Genomic DNA, 11,235 nt, shown 5'->3' on the forward strand with positions numbered 1-11,235 from the left:
ATTCTGCCTTTAATACCAGATCAAGCAGCCGTTCAGGGAAGAAGACTATATAAGGAACACTTTGAAGATTTCAGAAGGCATCTCACATACACGCAAGAATAAGTATACACAATACTTAGAGAAATACAAAGATTGTTATTATCAGATAATTATTCTCTCAATTTACATAGTGAAATCCTCTCCTGGCTTGGTGCCCGTGGTTTTTTCCCATTCAAGGGTTTTCCACGTACCAAAATTGTTTATCTTGTTATTATTGTTATTTCATTCACGTCTTGTTATTGTACCCTGACGACCTGGCCAACAGACTACCTAGAGCTAGTTAACCCTAAACAGGTTCACCCTGACCTGATTTCGTCTTGCGCAAAATCTACACAAAACAATTGGCGCCCACCGTGAGGCATCTAGCTCTTTAAATCCTTTTTTTATCTTACAAAAACTCAAAAATCCCATAAAAATGGTCCAACCCACCGTTCAAGAACAATTGAACGCAGCTCTCCAAAAAATCGCTGAGTTGGAAAGCCTGAAAGAAAAAGTAGCCCAAACTGAATCAGAAATTCTGCAATTGAAAGAATCTGAGTCGGCCCTGAAGCAAAAATTGGAAAAAACCCAAGGGGCAGGCTCTAGATTCCAACCAGGAACCCCGTTTTCATCAATCATTAAGAACATTGATTTTTCCAGCTTTGGGAGCCCAAGTATTCCTAAAGTTGTTAACGTAGATGGTGATGATGAACCAAAAAATGATGATAAAGAGAAACCTGATGAATCTGCAGCAGCCATCATGATGACAGTAGTTCAGGAGATCAAGAAACTCAACGAAAAATTCGATAAGATACCGGAGTACCGCCAAAGATGGAAGAAGTCGCCCGACAGCTATCTTTGATTAAGCCTTTCATAGACGAAATAGCAAAAGTAGACCTACCAAAAAAGTTCACAATTCCATCCATGAGAGTCTATGATGGGACCACGAATCCACAAAATCACGTGGCTCTTTACAAGCAGAAAATGCTGGCTGCATCTATTCCCAGCGAGTTCAGACAAGTTTGCATGTGCAAGGGATTTGGAACGACCCGACCGCCCCGCACTGCAATGGTATATCAACTTTGTCAACTGGCATCCATTTCTTTGCCAACTTGATTAATAGTTTCAACCAAGCAGCAGTTTGCAAAGCAGGGAGTTGGAGAAACGATCCATGATCTTTCTTGAGTTACACGAAGCCGATGAAACTCTCAGGACATTTCTTGCAAGATTCAACAAAGAGAAAGTATCTATACCCGTGTGACGTTGGAACAAAGGTGGAGGCATTCGAGACGGGGTTACTACCATACGGTGACCTATACAAATAACTCACTAAGTATCCCTGCCACACCTTCAAAGATGTTCAGGCCAAGACTCTTGCTTTCATCAGGCTGGAAGAAGATAAAAGCTACAAACTTGGATCACCCATTAGATCAAAGGACCATGAAAGAAGCAATAGGAAAAGCAACAGAGGGAACAATTATAGAACTACCCCATATTCCAGGCCAGGCCAGTCAGAAGTTAACCTGGCTCATGAGTATCAAGGTAAGGTTAAAGTTTATCCACCTATTTCCGAACATAACTTCAGTGTTGATATTGCAGGATTAATCCAGAGACTTGACAACATGGGATCACCGTTAGATGGCCCTTGAAGTCAAAAATCCAAATCCCAGAAGAGACAATTCAAAATGGTGCGAATTTCACATGGATATTGGACACACCACGGATGATTGTTTCACTCTGAGGAAGGAGGTAGCCTACCTGTTAAAGTCAGGGTACTTAAAGGACCTGATCAAGACGAAGGGCAGGAACGCAAACCTGGATAAGGAAAATCAGGAGCACAAGCACGAGCGTAGTCTCCCTCCACCACCACCAATCTATGAAGTAAAATTCATATCTGGAGGTTCGGAGATTTGCGGCCTGACAAGTTCAGCAGCAAAGAAGATAGTCAGGGCACCAAGGACCGTGTCACCCTGCAAGCCGGATCTTGTCCCTATAATCACTTTCAATGATTGTGACCTGGTGGGCATCCCTGATGTTCATCATGATGGCCTGGTCATTTCTATGCAGATTGGAACAGCCACGGTAAGAAGGATCTTGGTAGATGGAGGCAGCTCAGTGAACCTAATCATGCTTGACGTACTGAAAGCCATGAAGATAAACGAGGATCAAATCATCAAGAAATCCAGTGTCCTAGTAGGATTCAGCGGTGAAACCAGGAAAACCTTAGGAGAAATCCACCTCCCAACCTACGTGGAAGGAGTCTCATCCTATGAGAAGTTTGGAGTCCTTGACTGCCTGTCATCCTACAATGCTATCCTAGGCGGACCCTGGATTCACAATGTCAAGGCCGTACCATCAACCTATCACCAGTGTATCAAGATACCAACAGACTGGGGCATAGCCACAATCAAAGGGGATCACAAGACAGCCCAGGAATGCTACACACAAAGAGCCTTGAAGCCTTCCAAGGCGGGTAAGTCCCTGGCATAGCAATTACAGATGCCTGTCGGGAGCACTTATGTAGCACCTCCCGGAATGAAAACAGATCGTAATCCTAGACCACGAGTACCCTGACGGGTATGTTTTGATAGGATCTCGACGCACCAGATAGTGTCGACTGAATCGGTAAAATTCCTTAAAAATAAATCATCTTGGTTTGCTTGGTCACATTTTGATATGACTGGAATTAGTGCTGATATAATTACTCATAAGCTCAATGTTGACCCATCTTTTAAGCATGTACAATGAAAAAGGCGCAAGTTTGCAAACAAAGAAACACCATATTAAATGAGGAAGTAGAAAAACTCTTGGATATGGGGATGATCGGGAAGTCATGTACCTGAATGGTGGCTAACGTAGTTGTTGTGCGAAAAAGAACGGGAAGTGGAGAGTCCGTATAGACTACACCGACTGAACAAAGCCTTGTCCTAAAGATCCATTCCCCCCTCATATTGATGCCATGGTAGACGCCACAAAGAGGCCACGAAATGCTAACATTCATGGATGTTTCCAGCGGATTCAATCGGATAAAGATGCACCTGCCGACCAGGAGAGTATCTGCATTCATTACGAGGCCATCGAGGTATATATCTTTACCGCCCATGCCTTTCGGCCTGAAGAATGCGGGGGCAACGTATCTGTGCCCGGTCAACATGATGTTTAAAGACCAAATAGGTGACATCATGGAAGTATACATAGATGACATGGTGGTGAAATCCAAGAATGCAGAAGATCATGTGAAGCATCTAGAAATAGCATTTGAGATATTAGAAAAGTATAACATGAAGTTAAACCCTGAAAAGTGCCACTTTGGAGTCTCTGCAGGCAAATTTCTTGGATATATGGTCACAAAGAGAGGCATAGAAATCAGCCCTGAACAGATAAAGGCTATCCTGGAACTACAATCACCCAAGTCTCACAAGGATATTCAAAATTGACAGTCGGGTAGCTGCCCTGAACGACTTCATATCGAGATCCTCCGAGAGATGCAAAACATTCTATAACCTCCTCGGAAAAATAAACAATTCCAAAGTGGGACGGATGAGCATGAAGCGGCTTTTCAGGATCTAAAATCCTATTTGTCATCTCCACCCTTATCGGCTAAGCCGAAAAAGGAGAACCTCTGTCACAAGATACCTATATGTCATCGACACAAAGATCAGCCATGATCTGGTGAAAGAATAGGACGGACAGCAACATCCAGTCTACTATGTAAGTAAAAGCCTGCTAGATGCTGAGCTAAGGTATGGACTACTTGAAAAATACGTTCTAGCTTTAATTATGTCATGTACCAAGTTGAGACCTTATTTTGAAAGTCACCCATTATAGTCAGGACCAACCTACCCATAAAATTTGTCCTGCGTAAGCCTGAACTTTCAGGCAGGATGGCCAAATGGTCAGTACAGATTAGCACATATGACATCTCTTTTGAACCCAGGGCAGCGATCAAATCGCAGGCCCTAGCAGACTTTGTGGCTGATTTTAGCCCTAACTTGGAACCGGACCTAATAAAAGAGGTTAATCAATTAGAAAATAAAACCCTAGACCAAGAATGGACCCTATTCATAGATGGGGCATCCAACGCCAGAGGGACAGGGTTAGGACTAGTACTTAAATCACCACAAGGAGATGTGATAGCTCAGGCTGTAAGCTGTGAGTTCAAAGCTACCAACAATGAAGGAGAATATGAAGCCCTAATAGCAGGCTTAAAGGTATGTCTAGACCTCGGTGTTCAAAACCTAATGGTAAAAAGTGATTCACTCTTAATCGCCAATCAAATATAGGGAATTTATACGGCTAAGGATGCAAAAATGATTTCGTATTTAGAATATGCAAAAAACCTTACCGCTAAATTTGCTTTATTTGACATAGATCAAATATCAAGAGACCTGAATACCCAGGCTGATGCTCTGGCCAGCCTAGGTTCAAATTTTACCCCCACTGTTTTCGATAAAATACCAATTGTGCACTTATTAGAGTCAACCATCAGCAAACCTGAACAGGTCAACCCTGTCAATCAGGACAATAACTCTTGGACTAAACCCTATTATGATTGGTTTCTCCGAGGAATACTAACTCAGGGAAGACATGAGGCAAGGGCTTTTAAAATTAGAGCTTCATCTTATGCTATCATTAATAACACCCTGTTCAAGAGATCGCAGGCTGGACCCTACCTGAGATGCTTGGAGCCTGACGAAGCTAAACTGGTACTTCAAGAAGTACATGATGGACATTATGGCAACCACAAAGGAGGAAAGAGCCTGGCAAGCAAAGTTCTCGAAACAGCTACTCTTCGGCCCACACCGAGGGTGATCGCTGAATACTCTTCAAAATGCGAAGCCTGCCAAATTCATGCACCAATCAAACATCAGCCATCTGAACTCCTTCATTCAATTTCCGCACCCTGGCCATTTATAAAGTGGGGCATGGATATTGTGGGAAAATTACTTGTAGCTCCAGGACAAAAAGTCTTCTTGCTAGCTGTGACTGATTATTTCTCCAAATGGATTGAGGCTGATTCTTTCAGGCAAGTAACCGAAAAAGAAGTAATATCTTTTATCAGGACGAACATTATTTGCAGATATGGAGTCCCATCAGAAATAGTATGTGACAACGGAACTCAGTTCGTGGGGAAAAGAACCCAAGCATTTTGCCAAGAATGGAATATCAACCTGGTAACATCAACCCCTGGATATCCAGAAGCTAATGGCCAGGCGGAGTCAAGCAACAAGGTAGTCATAAGCTGCCTAAAAAAGAAGTCGAAAAGAAGACGAGGCGGATGGGGTCAAGAACTTCCATTAGTTCTATGGGCGACAAGACAACTCCAAAATCGCAACAGGCCAAACACCTTATTCCCTGGTGTATGGTCAGAAAGTCGTCATCCTGCTGAAGTACGAGTACCAACATCCGGATGCGGCTGAACAACGTTGAAGCAAACAAAGACCGATGCAAGATAACCTGGTTCGACGGAAAGAATTAAGAGACGCCGCCAAAATCGTGGATGGCATCATATCAACAAGCAGTCGCCAGGACTTACAATAAAAACGTCAGGATCAGGGTCTTTAAAGAAGGAGACCTGGTCTTACGTAAAGTATTTCCAAATAAAAAAGAAACGTCAGCAGGCAAACTGGCTCCCACATGGGAAGGCCCTTACTTAATTGATTCAATTGTTTGACAAGGAGCATGCAGGCTCCAAATAGAAGGGGAAATGATCCCAAGATCCTGGAATGTAACTCATTTAAAATTATTCCATATGTAAAGATCAGGCTGCAATCAGGTATAAATTCAATCACTACTCAACCCAACATGTTATGTGATGAACTACGTGTTTTACATGCCTTGTCTGTATTTTATACCTGTTCAACTAACCCATCTATTTACTCTTTGAATCCTGAACAATTATACACAATAAAAGATTATATGCATAAATATTCAGGATTGAGGGCTACTCTACTGTACATTCCTGAAACAAAAATTCTACACTTAACTGTGCCTGACGAGTTGGTAACCACCACCAGATACAGTAAAGTGTCAGGACCAATCAGGCATGAAATAATTGCCTGACCTAACTAGGTTTACTGCCACGGATTACAACCGGCTGGACGCAGCAAGACAGGTGCAAGGGTGTTTTATCCCGACCATCAGTCTAATTGCCCTCTTGACAGGCCGAATACCAAGCCCTCCAGCTAGGCAGGGGACATAAGCCCTCCTAACAGGTCGGATTTCCCACCCCTTCAACCATTATAGCAAAAAACTATACTTGGTTGAAATACTCATGACAAATTAAAACGAAAATAATGTGCAGGTCATTCAAACGAAATATTTGACAGGCCCAACAGGATGAAACTCACAAATCAAGCAAAGTCAAAAGTGAAATCAGCCAAAAGAAGGCCACCATATCTATATCAATAAAAAACCTTTACCCCCTGGGGCAAAGGCGCCAAAATATTCATAAAGGCCAAGGAGAGTCCCCCTGACCCAAAACAGGAAAATAAAAATAATGTTTGTCCAGGGACATCCCCCCTGGATGGGCCAAAATACCAACTGAGAAATAAAATATATTACTGCAACATCAACAACCTGCTCCCCACTCTTAGCCGGCTCAGCCTCAACGTCCTACTCTCCTGGGGAGTCGACCTCCTGTTCATTCTCCAAATTGTGCAGGTCAGGATACTTTGAAACAGCGAAAGCCATCTCAGCGGTAGGGTCCCATTTTGCCCTAGCCTCGATAGGCTCCGACATAGCAGCCGCCCTTCCCTTGATATAAAAGTAGAGGGAAGCATAATCCAGCTTAAACTCCAAGTCATCCCTCTCTTGGGTGAGCTCCTCATTCCTATCCAAGGCCTCCTGCAATGTACCGCTTGCTTGAAACCGCCTCGCCTTAGCAAAGATCCCTCTCACCTGCACCCTGGTCAAGTCGGCTTTAGCGACCCGAGTCGACGCAAAAAATCCAAATCTCGATTTTAGCCTATCATAATCTGATCTCATCAAATCGATTCTGGCTACCAAAGAAGTAGCCTGATAGGCATTATGGAGACAGGTTGCAGCACCCTGATCAAAAACAGAGAAAAATATGAGTAATTTATACCAACAATAGAAAACTACCAAAACAAAACACATTTAGAAACCATGCCAACCTACCTCCCTCACAAAGACCAGGCACCGGCCAAGAGGTCGATCAATGATCCATCAAGCAACTACCCGAGTAGCAGTCTCAACAGGTCAAGGGTAAGCATGACATCCGATTTAGAAGCTGCATAGTCCCTGATCTTCACCCTAGCAGCCTCCATATTATCCAACCTGGCTCTCACCTCCCTGACCGGGGCAGAAACATCGACATCTTATATTCTCCTTTTTTGGGCTGCTGAACTTGTTTCAGCAGGGGCGGCAGCTATAGTAGTGACCTTGGCAGCATCAGACTACTCAGTCAAGTCAATAACAGGCTCAGTATCCCCGCTTCCCTGGGGACCTTCCTCCTTGATCTTAGCCAGCCTGGCTAAAAGGTCAGCCATGCCAAACCTAGCAAGGCGAACAGATGACCTAGTAGCTGCAACACGAAATACTGTATTAGCAATATAAACCAAACATTATCAGGAAACCCAGGTAAAAATAAAGGAAAGATTAAAATGGACTTACTGCCTGAAGTAGTGGCACTAGCAGCCCCTGAAACTTTAGCCGCCCTGGGAGCACCATCAGCCTTCAAACAGCGTGGAAGGTGATCAACCTCACAACAGAGAGGCCAGGACCTCTCCAAAGGAGGAATAGCGAGGAAAGCAGAAACATTAGGAGTGGGATACTCAGTTTCGGTAACCCAGTCATCAACTGCACACATAGGAGGTATGATTTATTATAAATTTCATTTCATTTTTTACTAACAGATAAAACATGCAGGGCAAAGAAAGAAACCAAAAAACTCACCACCACGCAGCCTCATGATTTAAATACGCCGGTCGGGACCCACAAAATTGGTCCCGACAAACATATAGCCAGCAGACCCACCCTTATCATGGTCACTTTGTCCAAGTTACTCGGAAGAGGAGTAGTAGACGCTCGACCTTAAAACTTATACGCCCGGATCGTTTGTTTTAACAAAGATAACAGTCTTCAAATCGTCAAGAGAAAAAGAAATATTGTGTTTTTTACGGAGGTTCTCAATAGAACATACAACCTTCCACACCATTGGCATTAATTGATAAGATGGAACACTGATTTTCTTAATAACCTCAACCATAAGAGGAGAAAAAAGAAGCTTACAGCCTGCCCTGAAGGCCTAGTCATGAATGCGAAACCAACCAGACAAGCCCGGTCGGCCACGATAGGAGAATCCTCGGGGATCCGGACTTCAATCGATCAGGATTATCCCCTTTTCCTTCAAAATCTTCTCGAACTCAGGCTTCAAACGGTTTGCAGGAGACTGATCCTCATTTAAAGCCTTCGTAGGCTTGAACTGGAAAGCACCATGAGATATTGAGATCATCTCCAATGGAGGATCACTCGGCTTACTTACTATGGGAGATGGAGCAACAGAAGAAGCAGGCAAGGTTTCAGAAGAAATTTCCTCAGGATTCTGAGGAGGATGAGTTGCAGGAACCGCTGTCCTAGTAGATTTTTTCTTCGGAGCCATTATTTAAAGGATTATGGAAGATTGATTAAAGATTAAGGAAGTTGGGAATTAAGAAAACGGAAGAAAAAGATTGTTAAAGAAAGAAGATAAGAAGAAATTGCGTTGATGAGTTCAACTTAATGAAGCACACAAGTATTTATAGTGGAAAAGATTAGGCTTTCAGCCGCAAAATCATTAAGGCAAGTTGCAGTAAATAACCACGCGTCAGCAATTGCATTAAAAGAGCCGTTATAGGAAACTAATCAGGAAAAACTTTACCGTTGGGTAATCTTACCAATAATAAAGTTATCTCCTCATTTTTTCGTCCTGACACACTGCAAATGAGCAGATAAGGGGCAATTGTTAGGCCTGGAAATCCGCAGACCTTCCTGATAAGTATCTCACCGAACCTGACTGCCAGGCTATCAGGGTGCCAGGCTATCAGGGCACATGAATATAGGCGCCAAGTCATGGAGAGGACAACGGTCAAAATATCAGGACGATATCAGACCATATTCGCGTATATTAAAGGAATTAAATGCGCAGCATTAAGTATGAAGATTATGCAGTAAATACGATAATTAAGGGAGAAATATTCGGTGATTATTACTGGCAATTATGGAGAATATTCTGCCTTTAATACCAGATCAAGCAGCCGTTCAGGGAAGAAGACTATATAAGGAACACTTTGAAGATTTCAGAAGGCATCTCACATACACGCAAGAATAAGTATACGCAATACTTAGAGAAATACAAAGATTGTTATTATCAGATAATTATTCTCTCAATTTACATAGGGAAATCCTCTCCTGGCTTGGTGCCCGTGGTTTTTTCCCATTCAAGGGTTTTCCACGTACAAAATTGTTTATCTTGTTATTATTGTTATTTCATTCACGTCTTGTTATTGTACCCTGACGACCTGACCAACAGACTACCTAGAGCTAGTTACCCCTACACAGTTTCACCCTGACCTGATTTCGCCTTGCGCAAAATCCACACAAAACACACGGCAAAGAGGAGCCAAAATGGAGAAATTTTGTGATCAAATTTTGTCTTAATTGGAGTAATAATGAGGGGGGTAATTTCATGTGTTTTAATTGGTGGGAAGGATTTATAGGACACTTGTTTAAATGGATGCAAATACTACACATGCATGGTTCCATGTGTTTTATGCTGAAGGTGATCAACTCGATCGGACATAATTGAGCCGAGTGTTGACTCAGTTTTTAATAAACGTGTTGAAAATAACGGTTTTGAGACGGATTAAATTTAATACATAGAATTTCAAAATAATTTAAAATTAAAAACGAAATACAAAACAAGTTTTTATTTTACAAGTTTTGGGGTGACGAAACTTTCATTAACGGGTTGAATCACTTAACAAAATAATCTAAGTTCGATTTTGGTTTTCATTTAATTATGGTTTCACATACATTATTATTATCTACCAATCTAATACTATTACTACAAATAATAATAATCATAATATTAACGACACTATGGATATTATATAAATTAAACCGGATTAATAGACGGTGTTAGAAAGTATTATACATAAATTACTTAAACAACGTACTTAGAAAGTTACGTGTTATCTACCGTTAAATAAGATATTATGTTTTAAAATAATATCCTTGAAGATTTAGTATAATACGAACAATATTATTTTAGAAGTTAGATCGACTTATTATAGTCGTACTGACATTGGGTTAGAAATGCGCACGATTATAATAGGTAGTAAGAGAATTATGTCTGTCTTGAGTTGGGGTGAAAAATATTATAGTTAAAATAATTAATCAAAATGACATGTTTGAATTTAGAAGAGGGTCAAAATACGATGATTTTTGAAAAAATAAAAATGTGAAACATTTGTCCATTCCGCGGAAAGGGGTCTGGATGCTTTAAAAATGCATTAAAATATAACGTAAAATGGACGAAATTATAAAAGATTGTTAAAATCTTGGGGTATTACATGCCGAGTAATGAGTAGCACCAAGATTATCACAATAAATAACGGGTGCCTATGCCGATCGAAGAAATACCAAGATCAACAAGAAGAGCTTAAACCCATTCGAGCTCAGAATTGGTGTCCGCAATAGCACGAAATTCAGCCTCCGTAGAGGACTTCGCAAGAGTACTTTGTTTGCGGGAGGACCAAGATATAAGATGTAACCCGTAGTGGAGATATAATCATCTTTATCCCCAGCCAATCAGCATCACAAAAGGCATGGAGACGCAATGGAGTATCACTATAGAGCTGAATGCTGACAATCAAGGTGCTATGGAGATATCGAAGAAGTCGCTTAACTCCAAGCCAATGAAGGTCAATAGGACAGGACATAAATTGAGCAAGTTTGTTCACAGTGAAAGAAATATCCGTACGAGTAAGAGCCAAGTATTGAAACCGATTGCTGGATAATCAGACGAAGAGAAAGTAGACAAGGGAGTACCAAGAGTGCGAAACAAAGGAGGATGAGTAGCAATTGGCGTAGGCAAAGGCTTCGACTCATGCATTTTGAAGCGATCAAGGAGAGCAAGAAAATACTTTGTTTGAGTAAGAAGCATACCGTGGGCATTAGAAGTACCTTTGACCCCGAGAAAGTATGATAATGGAC

Source organism: Silene latifolia, chromosome 7 (assembly GCF_048544455.1).
Source record: "Silene latifolia isolate original U9 population chromosome 7, ASM4854445v1, whole genome shotgun sequence".
Taxonomy (NCBI): domain Eukaryota; kingdom Viridiplantae; phylum Streptophyta; class Magnoliopsida; order Caryophyllales; family Caryophyllaceae; genus Silene; species Silene latifolia.